Here is a 14,906-nt window from a genome sequence, read left to right as displayed (position 1 = left end):
TGCCTTGGATGCAGCCCTTAGCAATTACAGGCGGCCCGCTGGTGCATAAATCCCCAGGGTTCCCTGCCTCTTAGATGGGGTCGTTCTGAGCGGTCCTGTTCCGAGGGCAGTCCCCACCCCAGGGCTGGCTGGGTCTCTGAGCTGCTTGTTGTTACCCGTGTCTGATGGGCCAAGGACTGACATGCGAGCATTTAGAAACTTTTATAGCAATGTGATACAATAATTTTATGGCTGTTGAAGCTAATAATTTTAAAAATGGGGATTGTATTTTGTACATCTTTGTTGCCATTTTTATTGTGCTCTACAAAAATATCAGTCTTTCAAGACCTGGCAAGAAAAAAGAATTGTGTGCCACAGATTGAAGCCTCAGCAGCTGTAACTGAGCCCCCTTGGGATGAGACTTTCCAATTTTGCCACATCCTCCACCACTCCCTACTGTTTCCCCGAGCTGGTGCTCCCTGCCAATGATGATTTAGGGGCAGGATGTTTTCCTCGCATTAGAGAAAAATTTCCTTTTATCCTAGTCTCTGTCAAAAATGAGAACAGATAAATCAAGAGAGCTGCATGCTCTGAGTCAAAGATGGTGGAAAACACATTTCTATACAGGCATGAAGAGTCTTCCCAGGTGTCGCACAAGAACACTCTCCCCACCAGCTCTGGCCTCTGAGGAAGTTTGAGTTGGTTTCCTCGGGGCCTGGAGCTGAGACTTCAGCTTCCGCCTCCAAGGGATTATCAGGTCAAATAGGCGGCAGGTACTCTGAGGGATGCCCCTGGGATTGAGCACAACCAAGATGGCGTGAAGGTCTTTGGGGTAGTCCATGGGGTGCGTGGATGAGACACCTGCCTTGTATCACATGACAGAACAGACCCGTCTCCTCAAGTCCCTTTTTGTGTGAAGAGACCTCAGACCCGGGGACAGTGCTCCTTCTCTGAAGTCTGCCCTGTGGCCTTGGACCCTAGCAAGATCACCGGTGGCCTTCTTGGATCCAGTGTCACCCCCCCACTCATCATTTGGTGGTAAGAACAATATCCTCACTGGCTGGCATTGAGCAAAGTGAACGATTTTACGTGAAGATTTTTCTATGAACTTTCTAAATGTTGGTTAGTAGTTGTAGGAGTAATGTAAAAAAAAAAAAAATATATATATATATATATATATATACTTCCAAATATCCCTTGTTCCTTCCATCATAGTTACCTTAAGAGATTATTACACATTGTAGAGACGGCGTCCTTGCTCAAAATACTTCCCTCAGAATCATGCTGTAAAGGGGGAGGGCTGACGTTTTCATTTGCTTCCCTTTTTTGTCCCGTGCATTTTTATTTGTCATAAAGATGGAGTTTTAAGCCAAAACAAGGGGAGACATCCTTCCCTCAGAATCCCACAAGCCTGACCTAATTGCTATTTTCCCAAAACGTAAAGGCACCTACAACTTCGAGGTCTTGGGTTCTTTTTTTAAAATATTTATTTATTTAAGTAATCTCTACCCTCTACGTGGGGCTCGAACTCACGACCCCGAGATCAAGAGTCACATGCTCCTCAGACTGCACCCACCAGGCACCCCTTGGGGTCTCGGGTTCTTCCCACACTCTCTCATCAGTGTTTCCATGTGTTGGGGCTGTCTTTATGACGTCTGCGTGGGGGGCCTGGGCGCAGGAGGGCTTGCAGACCCTGTCAGGGGCATCGAGGTTATTTTCGACTTTGCCTGCTTGTTTATTTATCCAGCTATTACTATAAACACGCCCGAACACATTGGCATGCAGGCAGCATGGGGTTTTTTTTCCCCCCTTCTTTGGTATGCTTTCCTTCAGATAAATAACCAGGAGAAAGAGGACCCCCGGGATCAAAGGATGGGAGCTTTTGAAGGCTCACAAGAAAATCTGCCTCAGGACTTTGGTGATTTGCTTCATTGTCCAGAATTTAATCTCAGAGCATCATCTTCCCGGCTTATCACTAACTTGTTTTAGCTCTAATGACTTGTTTCAAAATATCCAGCCCTTCCTCCAAGAAAGTAAATATGTTACCACAAAGAAGTCTGAAAAATTATGCCAGGGTTCTTGGCTCCCGAAAGGAAAGGTGGGCCCTGCAGCACGAGGCTCGGGCTCCCAGGAGCTGGCGTTGGGGGCGCACTTCCCAGGGAGCACCCCCCACCCTGGGACCCCCTTCTTGCCCACGGGCTCTGACTGCCTCACACCTGTCACTACCGGCCACAGCCACCTTTCCCGCCACAGGGAGGGCTCTGACGTGAAGACGCCGGGCATAAAATCCTACCTCATTTTTGTTTTCATTTCCAGTAGCACCAGGGATCACCCCCAAATCAACATTAAAATGACAGAAGACTCCAGAAACCCTAGTCTTTCTGCAGTAAAAGCCTAGAAATTACATTTTATACAATTAAGAAGATAGCATTTTAAATATAATTCTATCAATTCAGCTAAATGCTCTTAAACTATAAGATCCGCTCTCTGAAACAAAGGAATACATCTTTCTAATCAATATAATTACATTTTTAAATGAAATTTTTAGAGTACCCTTTCCAGGAGGCCTATCAATTGTTTCCAAATGCCTGATTAGGTTATTAATCTCCTTCCCCTCCTTAGCAATGCACTTCGAGAGGCTACTTTATATCAAGTTCAGATTAATGAAACAATTAAGATAATTTAAGGTAATATATCATTTCAAAAATATATGATTCCAAATCCCTGAAAGCATCTCGTAAAAAACCCAAGGATCTCATTGCAGAAATGGACCATCAAAACAGAATTAGGTCTCACGGTATTTGAAGGACTTGGAGATTCTTTCCACTTTGGGTGTTTTTGCCATAGCCAGTGTTATTTAAAATAGTTCTTTTATTTCTTCTTCCCCTACAATTTTCTGGATTCCCATGGACCTAAATAATCTCCAAGAGAAGTGAGGGAATTAAATAAGAAAAGGTTTCTGGGATAAAATACTTGCAATAAACACAGTTATGATGCTAGGCATCAGACGGTGGGTGCCTGGGGAGTAACTGGGGCGCTGTACCAAAGAATCTTCTGGGGGATGGAAACATTTAGCATATGACAAGGACTCATCCATACATTAAAAAAAAAAAATCAGTGATTAAGATCTTTGAGCTTTGCTGTTTGCACGTTATGCATTAATTTAAAAGGGAAGATAAATAATAATTAAGAGAAAAACAGGAAATGCCGGCACAAAGTCATTTGCCTGAGAAATAGGGATGGAGACATGGAGGGACGGGCCAGGTATTGCAGCCAAATTCTATAATCGGGTCCAGCCACACAATTTGTGGGGCCCGGTGCCATGAAAAAACAACCCTCTAGTTCGACAATTGTTAAGAATTTCAAGATGGCAACAGCCCAGAATTAAACTAAGTGTGGGTTCTTCTGAGCTCGGCGCCCTATACCCCCCCTCCATGAAGCCCTCCCTGTCTGTCATCTGTCCCCATGGCCAAGAAGGGTCTGCTGGATCCTTCAGGTGTTCCTTTTTTTCTCCCCCATTTTAAATTTCAGCCTAATATAATTGCTCGTTGCCATGGTTAAGTCATTGCTGCAATTTGTGCCCCTATTAAATGCAAATTAACCTCCCTATGGAGCCATCCCTTAGTTTTCAAGGACCTGCAGGGGTCTGTCTATGAGGAGGCCAGGGAGGGGTGGGGCAGGAGAGTCTCATCTACCTCTGAGTTTCTAACTTTTGCTGCTGTCCTGGCTGCTGAGACCCTCCTGGTGTCTGGGCATTTCAGCCGTAACACGCAGGAGCTCCTGGCTTTGAGAAACAGGTCTCCAACGTGCAGCTTTCCCTTAAGCAACTCCAGAATCTTCCTGGGAACCCCTGCCGACGTTTCTTTGCCAAAGAGTTGCTTTCACAGAGGGACTGTCAGCAAGCACCTACTGAGCAACTCCTTTTTTGAATGCTCAACGAAGGGCAGCCCACGGGTCTGAGCAGAGGGCAAGTCTGAGCAGGATCCTTGGCGTTGAACAAGAGGTTCCAACCTCCCCTGAAGGCCCTGTGACTCCATCTCTAGGCTGCAGTTGTTTAATGCCCAGTGGCCCCTGTCCCCTCCATGGTCCCTGCAGATGGGAAGGCCAGGTGGCAGTGTCCCTTGGCAATGCACTGGGTGGCAGAGCAATGTCTGCTCTTTCCCACAATGGCTGGACTCCACTAATTTGCTCTGTGGTGGCCTTCGTGAGTGCTGACATGGGGCCATAAGCACATCAGGTTCCTTCTGTCCGGAGTCTACCAATACATGGTTTCCAGGGACGAACTCAGACTCCAGCAGTGATCCTCTGGGAAGGGCTTACTGAGCAACTACTACAGGTCCTGGTGTAGGCAGGAGGTGCTGCTCCCAGCCCCGCCACAGCACATACTGCTTTACAAAGGATTTTTGGCTGCAAAAATTTTTGGAAAGATTTTGATAATGTGGCTCTTTCAATTATTTGGAATTTTACTCCCCCCATAGAGTCACGCATTATCTGCATGTGTCCTTACAATTTTCTTATGTTTGATTTTGTGTTGGAAGACACATCGGTTTTGCTCATTTTGTTCTGGTGACTATGCGTAAGAGATTTGCAGCTGAAACAATTTCACCTTGTAGGTACTAATTGCACATGTATTCATCCGTGTTTGCTGCTCTGTCTTTACCTTTCAGAGGACTTTCAGGAAAGCAGGTAGTTTAAGGGATGGCCCTCAGGGTCTGAAGGATTAAGGCCACTCCAAGAAGGACCCATCAGAAAAGGCACCCAGACTTGGCTCATGGAGTGCCTCCCGCCTGCCTTCAGGGGCCAGTTCCAGTGCTGGAGACCCTTGACCCCATTCCTGTGTGTCAGGGACCCTATCTGCATCCTTCCAGGCCCCCAACTGCCACAACGGCCAACCCAGTCTTCCAGCACCACCATCCCGCAGGCTGCACCAACTCATATGGATAGAAACTAAAATGTCAGCTCGAAAAAAAAAAAAAAAACGCTTCTGCCTTTTTTCATCTGACCCTTTAGCCAAAGCAGCTAATAGGAATTATAAAACAATATAACGATTTAATAATTAGAACCAGGACACATGCGGTCTTCATTATGACAATGATTACTTTTCAGTAATATGAGGAAAAAACATGAATCTTAAAGTAATTCTCAATAATTAAATTAAGGTCAACCTTCCCCCTAAAGAGCTGTGGCTTTGTTTGGGAGGGATTTAGGAGAAATCCCGATAATACAGTAATAGGTATTCAGAACAGCTCTGGGAGACCATGCACTTTTCAATAGGAACCAGGGTGGTACATTTCATTTTTGTTTTGTTTTGAGAAAGAGAAAAACAACAGAGTTCCCAAATGTGTTAATTTTATTAAAACCCAGCTGTGGCTGAGCAGGTCAGACCCATAAGCATTTTCCATTATCCTCTCTGTGTGCAGGGCTTTATGATTCTTTCACATTTCAGCTGCAGTAGGGTCATTGGACCGGCCATTAATTCCTAGGTTCCGTGAAGCTAAATTAGTTTAATTTAGCTGGAGCTTAAATTAGAAAATGTGCCCTGTTCTCCCCAGTAAAGGGCAGCAGAGGTGGAAAAAACACTCCCTCCCTCTTGCTGGGCCCCACGGGCCATTCTCCCCCACCCAGCAGTGGCCAGCATCTTTTTCAAATGGAAAGGAGACTCCCCCCAACTTCGGGCCTCGGCTCCCCAGGGCCCCCCGGACCCAGGCCACCCCCGCCCTGCAGCTTCATCATCTTCCCCCTCCCTCCCTGCGGACAACAGCTCGGTCCCAGGCGGCCCTGGTCCCAGGCGGCCCTACTCCCCGCCGTTGGGCCTTCCCGCCCACCGTTCTGGCACCCGCCCCCAGCCTGAAATGCGTCCTGTTCTCGCGGCCGCCCGCGTCCCTCTGGTCGGCCAGCCCCAGCCCCACAGCCACCTCCCTGACCAGCCCGCCGAAGGCACCACCTCACCTCTCCCTCACATCAGCCCTTGCCACGGCAAGAGAGGCCCTAATCATTGCCCGTGTTTTCTTTCTATTTTTTTCCGTAATCGTCCCTCACCAACAGGTAGCCTCCGTGAAGTTCTTGCTTCCTTAGTCAAGGCCATTCCCTCAGCATGAGGATGGTGCCCCGTACAGAGAAGGCACTCCAAACCCTAGAGAAAAGGGTCGCTGCGGGGCGTGGAGGCCCCACAGTGCAAGACAAGACATGCTTGGTGCACAGAAGGCACTATCTTCAGGGTTGGGGTCAGGACTCTGGGGGTGAGGGATTGTGAGTAGTGACCAGAGCCCAGGAAAAAGCCAAAGCTGGAAGAAAGGGCCGCTTTAGGAGGAGGAAGACAGATGGCTGCCTGGGGGAGGGGAGGCAGGGAACGGAACAATCCTCTGGCCTCCCCTTCAGAGCGCCAGTCCTGGTATACCCGAATCTCTGCCACGTGCCTACAAGACAGACACTGTGATCATCCCCATTTCCCAGATGAGCTTTGGAGAAGTTAAGGACACTTCAACGTTGCTAAGCTCGAGCCGTGGCTTATGTCTGATTTGGGTCCTTGCTCCCAAAGGCTTCCTGTGGGATGGGGACAGGCCAGGGAGCTGCTGTGGGAGGCTGGGTCTGGGAGCCCACAGGCAGGTTACAACTAGGGATGGACACAGAAGGCTGTGAAAAGAGGCGTCCAGGCGGTAGAGCAGGATGCCCCCGCTTTGTAACCAGGACAGATGGCCACGTGACTGTGGGACCATGCGGCTGCAGCGAGTCTGGGGAGAGGCCACACTCACGAGGGGAAGGGCCCTTCCTGCCCCAGTCTCCAAGCTGCTTGCTTGGCCTCTCTCTCTGGATCCTTCTTTGCTCTCCATCCAAGGCTCTACGGCAGCCAGCAGCCCACCCAGCCCACATGCCCTCCACCATGCAGTGACCATGTGATTTTCAGAAAATCAGGCCCTCCCTCCCCCAGGCCCCCAACCCCACCGACCAGTAGACAGAGGCCCCTGGAGGTGTCTGATCTTCTGGAGGTCACCAAGTTCATGGTGGCACAGCGCTGCTGAGAGCAGAGGTCTTCGTGGCCAGGCGCACCCTGCCAAGTCACAAAGACTTTACTGTATATATTCCAGACAGAGTAGGAAGAAATTTAGGTTTTTCCACCCTGACAAAGTACTGTGGATTATTTGCCAGAAGTCTGGGAAATTCCAGAAGTCTGTTTTCAGAAGACGCCCATTTGGCTGCCTAGCATTTCGGGCATAACCCCTCATTCAGGTATGGAAGAGGATGTGTTCTGAAATTGCCAGACCCCTTTCTCAACTCCCTGGATGGAGAGAGCCAGAGATGGAGAGACTGCAGATCCGGAATCCTGCTGCCCATCCATCATCGCTCACGTTGCCCACAGGCTCTCCTGCCCCCAGCACGGGACCCAGGCTCCCCAAGTCACCTGCCCCAATCCAGCACCTGGCTGGAACGGGCACCCAGCAGAGTGCCGGTGTCTGTTTTATGTTACTCTAATTCTTCTCATCTTTGTCAGCTCCCCTCCCTCTCCACCCCTATAATGTGCCTTGGCCCCTCCGTGTAAACTCTGAGATCAGACTGAAATTCCAATTCACGGACGTAAATTGTCCATGTGATTTGAGTAAAGTGGGACAAGACCCTGGCTGGTTATTTTTCCTGGATTCTCAGACGGGGCTCTTCACATGCTTGAAGGCGCTGGTTGCGTAATTAGGCTCTTGCTCTTGGGTGAGCCCATACGTTGCTCCCGTGTGGAGGGAAAAATCACACAGGACCTCGCGGGCGAAATGGGCGCCTGGATTAAGTGAACTTGTCGGTCGTATCTAGGAACTATTTATAAAGATATAGAAAGGAATTTGTAAAAATGTACAAGTGTAAGAAAACCTGAAACTTAAGTCCTTTCTTCCCAAATAGTGTAGATGAAAACCGAGGGAAATATTGAATATTTAAGAAGATGGCTATGGTAGATCATTATAAACATGTAATTATAATGTTACCCTGAGAGTTTTATAATGTAGGGGTAATTATTCTATTCCTAAAACTTTATTTTGTTCTTTGATGAAATAATTCTTATTTAAAACATTTTCAATACAGAAAACTTCAAACACTAACAAAACAAACACTTATGAACCCGCAACTGGACTCAGACAGCTGTTAGTATTTATTTGTCCTGCTCCAAATATATATTTTTTTGACTAAAGAAATGGAATTTTAGGATCAAGGAAATCTTACACTATTTACTCCCTACCTTGGACTCCCTCTCATAGACAATCTCTGCCATGAACTTCAAAATCTTTCCAACCAAATATCTATGTATGAAATATATATACATATATTTCACAATATACATACAATAATATATATATCCCACATATATATATACAATAATACATGTATATATATGTGTGTGTGTGTGTGTGTGTGTGTGTATATATATATATATATATATATATATATATATATATATCCCAAAATAATATAGAGCAAGGGAGAGCTAACTAATAGCCTACTAATTAGCCTACTAATAAAGATTTTCGGCTCGGTGGACCATATGGTCTCCACTGTAGCTATCCGTTTCTGTTGTTGCAGTGTGAAAGCTGCCACAGGCAATATGTAAACAAATGGGCAGGGATGTGTGCCAATAAAACTTTATTTACAAAAACAGGCAGTGGGTGGGTACTTTGCCAAGTCCTGTTAATACAGTATTATGCTGTGTGTATGTTTAAATATATATCAACGGAGCTGTAGTTCATTCATTTTAACTGCTAATTAGAATTCTGTCATACGCAATGTTTCATTTTATTTAGCCAGTCTTCTATTGATAGGCATTTAGATTTCCACTTATGTTTTCTTAAAGGCCCTCCACACAATCAAGCCGGCGGGCTGGATCTGACGGTCTAGCTGGAACTGAGCTCCACGGACTCTGTTCAGCGTAAGTTCAAGTTTCAGAGGATGTGGTAGTAACGTGATTAGCTGGTGCTCTCATGTGGACTTCATTGCATGGTGCCCACAGGATTCTGGCAAGAACTAAAACTCCCGCCTTTTAATTATCCCTACAACGTTCATCCCCTTTTTCCATTTGCCTTGAGGACCTGGGAGGGGGCCTGCTGCAAATGGGGGGTGGGGGTCCTGGCAGAGAAGAGGTGTCATACTCAGACACCCAAGGAACCAGGCCAGAGACGTGGCCTGCGGCCACATCCTCAATGAGGGACATGGGCTGGGGGTGCCCTGGCCGAGTGCCAGCACCACAGGGGAATGTGGCCACAGCTGCCAGATCTCCCCGCTCTTTGAGAGAAGTTGCACATCTGGGTTGCAACATAAATCCTCCCAGTTCTCAAATGCAACCAACTCAGTGGCAGAAAGGGAGAGGGGGACCACTGTGGCATGCCACAGGACGGGTCTGGCCCCAGTTTCCAGCCTCTGGAGGGGAGCAGGGACAAGGAATCCCCTCATGGAAGCAGAGGAAAGGCTTCTTTTGGGAACGTGGAAGCCCTTGGCTCTGTCCCTGCTCCTACCTCTGTCCACCTGGGCGAGCCTTCCAGCCTCGTGGGCTGAGCCCGGAGGTTCCGGTCCGGCGAAGTGGGGGCTGAGGATCTGCATGGTGCTGACCTATTTACGAAGCTAGGGTGCTTTGGGAAAAGCGGAAAGGAAGATGTTATTATCATTACCCTACAAAACCTCTGAAACGTAATATAAGAAGCAGCTCTTTCCTCCAACAAAGCCCCATCTGCTTCATTTTAAGGCGTGTGCTTGTTAGCTCAGGCCACACCATCTGCTGATAGGATCCGGATTCCTCTGCTAATTCCGCTGGGCCATATCCCTGGAGCTTGCTGAGTGCACGATCCGTTATGGATCCAAGAAAGACTCTCCTTAGTTAGCTTTCTTGCGAGATGTTTATTAGAGCAAGTCCTGCCCTTTCCCCAACCTCCAATAAATTATGTTCTCTCTTCTCCCCATCCCCCTCCTCAACTTGGAGAAAATACTTTTGCAATAATTTCCCATCACTTCTTCTTCATTTTTAATTTCATTAGGGTCCCAGCCAGCTGTGCAGCCCAGACATCTTCCCAGCTTCTTGTGAGCCTCATTTTACATATTTCCTCTAAGATCCAAAGAAACAAAACAAAACAAAAATCCTCTTATAGAATGCCAGGCTTCCCAGCAGACCAGAGCGGGTGTCTTCCTGTGGGCTTTCTGGCTGCTGAACCTTCTTGAAGAAGCTGGAGCTGTCAGGGGGTGATCACGTGCAGAGAGAGCCTGGAACATCTCCCTTTGCTCAGAGCTGAATAGAACAACTTTTTCCAAGGAGCCTGGTCACTGGGTCCAAGTCACAGGGTCAGTCGATCTTTAGGAAGATTCAGGTGGAGTCACCACAGGATAATTACAACCTAATGTTAGGAAAACCGACAGCTGGAACGTGCCACGGCTCTACAAGCCAACCAAACGCCCTTTCCCATTGCTACCACCTCCTTCTAGAACTCACCCTGCTTCCCCTCCTGGCCTCCACATCTGCCCTTCTGGGCGCCCACATGGGCCAATTGGGCAGAGCAAGATGGAAAGCAAATGTATGGCAGAAATACACGTGACTTTCATCCCAGTGTCTAAAACTCGCCCAGGAGGTATAACGTCCCAGAGATGGCCGGACTCCGGCCCAGTGAGACAGGTGGAACACGTGTGCTGACCCTCCTTCCTCTGAGTTGTGCTGCTTCGTCTCTGGGACGGGGGTAACTCATGGAGCAGGGCTTGGTTCCAAGTCTGTGAGATGAAGTGGGCCCTTCCTCCATCTGCGGTGTCGTCCTGTGTCCCAGCAAAGGAGAGAGGACAGCACAGCCCTCAGAACTGGGATTTCATGCCTGTTGAGGGGCCAGGGCCACAGGCCTGCGTGATCTCGGCCGTGACTCCCCTCTGACGCTGGCTGGCTGGCCTTGGGCGAGTTACTTATGGTACCTCTTGAATCTTCAGGGTCCCAGCGGTAGAAGGGAGGGTGGTTGGGGAGCAGCTGACAGCCCAGCACCGAAAGAATGAAAGGATGGGTGAGACCGAGCGCCATGGCTGGGTAGCACCCGCCCCGGGCAGGGTGGTGACCACAGCTCCCCGAGTCCACCGTGCAGACGGCTCACCGGGCACCCAGGAGCCGGACTCTGACCCACATCCACAGACACACCAAAGCAGGGCTGCTGAGGCTTGGACGTTCACTGAGCCTGTCCCGCGTAAGTCATGGGGCATCTCAGCGAGGGGTTCCTTCTTGCTCTCAAGAAGCACGTGCCAAGCTGGGGAGGGACAGGAAGACCAGCCCTGCTCCACAAGGCCAACACTTGATGTGCTGTCAGGAACCACAGAGGCTGGGTGAACGGCGGGAGAAAAGTGTACTCAAAGCTTCATTCTGAAGCCCCAGAGGCCTCTGGGCACTCTCTCGCCCCTCGGCTTTCTGTGGTTCCCCACTGCCTGCAGCACAAGGCCTGATTGCCCAGGACCCATCCTGCTTGCTGCTCTGCATGGAGCTTGGCACGTCGTAGTGGGGGCTCTGTGTGGGCAGAAAGGTTGGATAAATGGCTTTCTCTGGTTGGCTTTCCAGGCCCCCCATTAACTCAGAGTCCCCGATGATGTCCACTCCACTCGCCTTACTCAGAACACCTCCCCCCAGGACCCTCGCTGCCTCTTGTGTTCTGGACCAACCCCGAGTCGTCCAGCTCCTCTATTTAGGATGGATTACACTCTGCACATGCACGATCCCAGGTCCCCAAACATACGAACAGCCCCCCGCCCCAAGAGGGGGCCTGCTTCACACCGTCGGCAGCTCCCACTACAGCCACGGCCTCCGACCTCTTGTCCACGATTCACTTCTTACTTTTTCCTCTTGGGGCATCTTTTCCCAGGAAGTTTCCGTAAATGGGACTCCAATCTCTACCGTCCCTTTCCTCGTGTTCTTTCTGTCCTATGTCCGTCCACGAGATTTCCCCCCATTTCTGTTAGTTCCCCTTCTCCCCTGGTCCAGAAACACCCTGACCACGTGGAAGCCACACACCCAGGTCAAACCACCTGCAGGAGCCCCAGTGAATCACAGGAGCACAGGGACGGGGGATGTACCTTCCAAAAAACAGAAAACAGCGGCAGCCAAAGAAGCTACAAGGACAGCTGACGGAGCAATGAGACAAGTCGGCTCTGCAGATGAGTTCATGGTTGACCTTGCACTTCACTCTGCCATTTCTCAGCCTCTGAAACCATCTGTAGAGCATTTGATGGGCAAAGAATAGACAGTCTTTGAAACCTTCAGACGAGAGGCGCCACCTAAATCCTGCACGACTTTTATTCTTAAATGTTTAATTGTACCTCCTTCTGGGATAATATGGCCAATTTCTGAAATATAGCCATCGCAGTAAATTTCCTGTAAGAATTTACTGCCAGATTAATAGTTTTATAGTGTAGCTATTATTGTTTTAATAAGAAAAAAAAACCATTTGAAAAGGCTCTGCACACAATATATGTATGTTCCGGGGCGAGCTCATGAAGGCAGGCAGCCAACTGGACATGTCAGCTGAGGAAGAAGCAAGCAGGGCTCAGGATGGCTGGGCCATATTGGTCTCCCAGGGAGGAAGGACAAGCACTTGGTTGACTGCTCACTACCGAACCCCCGGCCCCCAGGAGCACTTCCAAACTTCGAGGTCTTGAGAGCTATTTGACATAAGACTCTCTAGATGAAGGAAATAGAGAAATTTCTTTGGACCATAAGCCCTAGCCCATGGTCCTCTGGAAAACTGTAGCTGCCTTTGGGCTCACCACTAGACCAGGATGTTGGCGTGGGACATATTTGTGATGTTGGTCCATCTGGCGGGCAGACCTGGGCTAGAAGCAGGATGGTGACAGGCCGTGGAGTCCGGGCCATCGGATGGCTCACACTGCTCCTTGAATGACTTGTGTGATGCCTCCTAACAACCATCATACTAACATAACACCTGAAAATTCAAAGACCCAGCAAGCCACCAAAAGGCATGGAAGGCACCTTAAAAGCATACCGCTAAGTGAAAGAAGCCAGTCTGAAAAGGCTCCATGATGCCAACCACATGACATTCTAGAAAACTGCAAACATGTGGAGACAATAAAAAGATCAGTGGTTGCCTGGGGTTGGGGGGCGGGTGCCCTGGTTCACCTGAACCTAAACTCCAGCACTAAACGGGATGTTGGACGCGCTACTCACTGGTCATCTGTCTCCCCGTGCACGGGCAGCTCGGACAACCACTGGCTCTTGTATTCCAGCCCACCCCCAGCTTCTGAGTCTTGCTACTTGGCCCCGAGCCCCATCCCGGTGTTGTTGGATAAACGAGAAAAATTGTGAATATTTGCAACTTGCCATCCGTAAGTCTGTCATTCTAGAGCTATGGGGCAGCCACGCCCCAGCCCCCTCATCTGGGACGACTCTTTGTATATTAGCACCAGGGGCTTAAAAAACTATGTTAAGCGTCTTAAAAATTCCACCATGATTTGCTTCTGTGAATATATGTGATTACTGGTGCCTACATCCCACCCTCTGCTCCTCCCTTCCCCGTCGTCTCTTCTATAATTAACGTGCATCTCTGGCTGCTGAATAACCACTGCTCACCCTCATTAAGTTCTGGTCCTTTCCAAGCTGGGCCCGAGTGTTCAGCCTACAAACGTCCCTGAAGCTCTCTAGGGATCCAGTGTTGGAGTTTCTTCACAATTGTATTAACATTTTATATGTAGCCTTGAATAAAGAGGGATTTTCTTTAAAAATCATTAGCCCCAAGAACAAGCAAAATTTTCTACAGTGATAGAAGTCAGAATGGTGGGGAGGGGTACTGGGGCGGGGAAGAAACACATGAGAGACTTCTAGATTATGAAAGTGGTCTTCGTTTCCATCTGAGTCTGTGGGGGGCTCAATAATGCCCCCCACCCCCCCACAAAGATGTCAATGTCCTAATCCTCGAAACCCATGAATATGCTGCCTTATATGGCAAAGGGGACTTTGCAGATGGGATGGATTTTGAAGTGGGGAGACTCTCCTGGATTAATGGGTGGGCCCAAGGTCATCATCATGGAGGCAAGACAGTCAGAGACAGAAAAGGGGTGGAGACAGAGGCTGGGGCCGTGAGCCAAGGACCACGGGTGCCCCTGGGAGCAGGAAAAGGCAAGGATGTGGATTCTCTCCTAAAAGCTTCTGCCCTCCAGAATAGCAAAATAATAAATGTGGGTTGTTTTAAACCACTAGTTGTGGTGGCTTTTTACAGCGCTATTAGGAAAGTAAGAGTGTGTCCAGACGTGAAAAGTCATTGCCGTATGCACTTGGGATTTGTCCAGCTTGCTGTGTGCCAGGTCAGATCTCCACCTTGGCACGACTGATATCTGGGGTCAAGTTATTCTTTGTTGTAGGAGGCTGTCCTATGCACTCTAGGCTGTTGGGCCGATGTCCACTGGACCCCAATAGCATCCTCCCACCCCAGATGTTATGCCCAAAATGACCCCAGATGTTGCCAAGTGTCCCTTAGAGCGCAGAACCACCCTTGGCTGGGAAGCACTGAGTATTATTCTTCCATATTAAAAAAAAATTACTCTATCTCCTGTAGGGTAAAGCAAGGCTTCGTCCTGTGCTAACCCAAGCAACTGTGGAACCAGTCGCTTTATTCAAGGCACAGACGAGACTTTTCCTTTAGAAGAAAGCTTTGGCGGAGGTGATCGTCGGGTGCAGCCTCCTGAAAACAGCTGGTTTTCTCATGGGTGGGGGTGGGGGAGGACGTGCCAGCCTCTAGAGGGACGCGGGTGCCCGGGCTGAGGCCCCACAGGGCTACGAGTTGAGGAAGGCCAGGTCGTGAGGCCCCCCTTTGGCCCTGCGGCCCTCCTGCCCTTTCTGATGCGTTCAGTGGAGTCTCATGAGTGAGACAGAAACCTGCCTTGGGGCTGCTACACGGAGCCCTTGGGAGAGGGGCTGATGAGGCCAGGTCTGCCGT

Source organism: Mirounga angustirostris, unplaced genomic scaffold (genome assembly GCF_029215605.1).
Source record: "Mirounga angustirostris isolate CCGP_5_RB_7025 unplaced genomic scaffold, mMirAng1.0.hap1 SCAF_10, whole genome shotgun sequence".
Lineage (NCBI taxonomy): Eukaryota > Metazoa > Chordata > Mammalia > Carnivora > Phocidae > Mirounga > Mirounga angustirostris.
The sequence above is the reverse complement of the archived record's forward strand: the minus strand, read 5'-3'. Positions refer to the sequence as shown.